This window comes from Pteropus alecto, unplaced genomic scaffold (assembly GCF_000325575.1).
Source record: "Pteropus alecto unplaced genomic scaffold, ASM32557v1 scaffold239, whole genome shotgun sequence".
NCBI lineage: Eukaryota > Metazoa > Chordata > Mammalia > Chiroptera > Pteropodidae > Pteropus > Pteropus alecto.
Genome location: NW_006494613.1, coordinates 208,332 through 211,030, shown reverse-complemented (window position 1 = coordinate 211,030; position 2,699 = coordinate 208,332). Strand labels below are relative to the sequence as shown.

The window sequence follows — 2,699 nt, the reverse complement described above, 5'->3', positions numbered from 1 at the left end:
GGCAGGGCTGATCAGGAAAGTCACCGCAACTTCACCTCTCCCCTTCCTCCTGCAATTAGCTCCGGTGGCTGTGAGAGACACCTTCTTTATTTGTCTCAGTCCACTGCCAGACACCTCACCTGAGGTTCTGACCTGTGGTAGCTCTTATGTGTGGATCTCATGCTCAGATGCGCTGGTGTGCAGTTTGGGTTTTTTTTTTCAGTTTTAGATGTTCAACTTATTGTTGTTTCAAGAGGAGAGATCTGAGGACATCTCATACTCTGCCATGTTTTTCCCCTCATAATTCTTATGTACATATACTTTTTGTATTTTATCCAAAAATATAAATATGTGTACAGACTTCGTTTCTTCATAAACCCTAAAAATGCAGACTTTCCAGAATTAAAACATTTATTTTAATGTCCTTTCTACAAAGTATCCTATGAAAAGCCACTATCTGTGATTAATTGATTACATGGTTTAGTTTTAGGAAGTTTCAGATGTAGGGATTCCTAGAGTAAGAGCTTTATATAAAAACAGCTGTAGCTACTTCTCCCAGCTTCTTAGTTCTGTGATAAATCTATTCACTGGGATTCATGTTTTTATATAAAATGTCTATAAGTGGGGAATTCAATTGTTCAAATTTTCTAGGAGTATACAAATCTCCTTGTATGGGAAATTCTGAATGCAGATCAACCATTTGACTAACTTTGAATATGGACCATCTATATTTCATGTTTTTTTTTTCTATTCTCATCCACAGAAGAGAATAGACAAAGAGTTTTACCTGCTTACCACAGTATTTGATGAAAAAGATAGTCTTCTCCTAGATGAAATTATTAAAATATTTACCACAGAGCCTGAAAATGTGGATAAAGAGGATTCAGACTTCCAAAAATCCAATTCAATGTCTTATAAGGGAATATTATATTTACAAGATAAATGTATTAAGCAGTTGCTTAATTTCAGTATGCCTAAACAATTACTGATTTTTCAGAAAGGAAAACATATATTTTCCTCCCAGTGTTTGGCTAATATTTCATGTTTCCTTTAAATATAATTTCCCTATAAAAATATTATCTACTAAGGTGGTTATGTGAAATTCAATTTACCAAGTATTTACCAATGCCTTTTTGTTTACCAATGCAGTATATTGTTTAGGTATTACTAAGTTTAAGACAGAAAAGTCATGTATTTCTCTATTGACAAATTAGTGGAGTGAGTGGATGAAGTGTTTATTGAGTTGGTTGATTGGTTGGTTGGTTGGTTAATTGGTTGTTTTTTAAAGAGTGTAAAATGTAGTGGAAAAAGGATTGGTCTATAATGTGGAAACTCGAACACTGGTCTTAATGATTCCATTTACTAGCTTAATGACAATGGACAAGTAACTGCCCATCTGGCCTTAGTTTTCTTAAATCTAAAAGGAAGGGATTGACTCAGATAATCTTGAAATTCCTGAACGAATGAGCTACTTTGTGATTAGTCCTTTGTTGAGTTTCAAGCGGTGTCAGGTATCAGTACATCAAATAGTCTTGTCTTTATTACAAATGTCTTACAGCCATAAATGAACATATGTATAGAAACCTGCCCAGACTGAATATGTGCTCAGGAGACAGCATTTCATAGCACTTCCTTAGTATAGGATCATGGTCAGAATTACATGGGATATATCTTTCAGGAAATACCTTCATTTCCCTAGGAGGAAGTAATGACACTATAGCTCTGTTTGCTCACACTTCCCAGACACTTTTAATGACATTTGATTCACAGGTAAGTAGTGGATCTTTTCCTTCAGCCCTAAACATGTTTAAAGTATGAAAAATAGTGTCATTATATGCACTGAATATCTATTTGTACAGAAAAAAAGGAATTTCTACCAATAGTGCTTCAAAAATTTTTCCCCTGTTCCATTTAAATTATGAGAGCATTAGTATATCATTTTCCTGTACATGAAAATGCCCCCAGCCTCTCCCTGGGCTTGGAGGGGCCCTTCCTGGGCTTCAGACTTTAAATCAACCCCATTCCTCAAAAACAATGAAGGTATTTTAAACCATTTGAACTTGTTTTCATTCAGTTATCTGCTGCATTTCTTATTTTGCTGTCCATTTGTTTCCCAGACCTTCCTTCTGCTTCTCCCTTATCCTAATCCCTTCCGCCCTCCTCTCTCTACATCTCTCATTGCCAACTTTGCTCTCAAGAGAAATGTTTTGACTTCAATGAGGTTGATTGCTGCTGGCAAATATTTTTTAAAAAGACATCCTATATCAGTGAATTGTTATGGAAGTCAGAAGAGCTGAGCCTCCACTCTAAACTTAATACTCTCATTTATCAAATAAGTTTTGTAATAATTTACAGTTTACAAAAAGGAAGGCAATAATTGGATCAGATGAGAAAGAAGTAATAAAGATGTAGCAAAGTGCTTGTCTTATCTTAGTAACATTCAGTAAAATGTTAATTTCTTCTTTCATCCTGCAAATCTGCCTTCACAAAAAACAAAAAAAAAAAAAACAGAAAATTTATCCATTTTGCTCAAAAGATACTGGCACCAATTAAATACTGGGTACACTATAACTAGTTACTCTGTCAATACCATGGATTGGTCACAACTCTTTCTGATACCATATATTCATTTAACTACATTTTCTACATTCCAAAATTTTTAATTTTACTTTTCAAACAAACAAAGTCTGTGATTAAGAGCAATGAAGGGGGAAAAAAGA

The 2,699-nt window shown here is 34.4% G+C and overlaps 1 pseudogene; it reads left to right on the top strand.

The window, feature by feature from the left end:
• LOC102884982 overlaps positions 1 to 2,699 on the top strand; it is a 34,699-nt pseudogene that overhangs the window by 20,556 nt on the left and 11,444 nt on the right.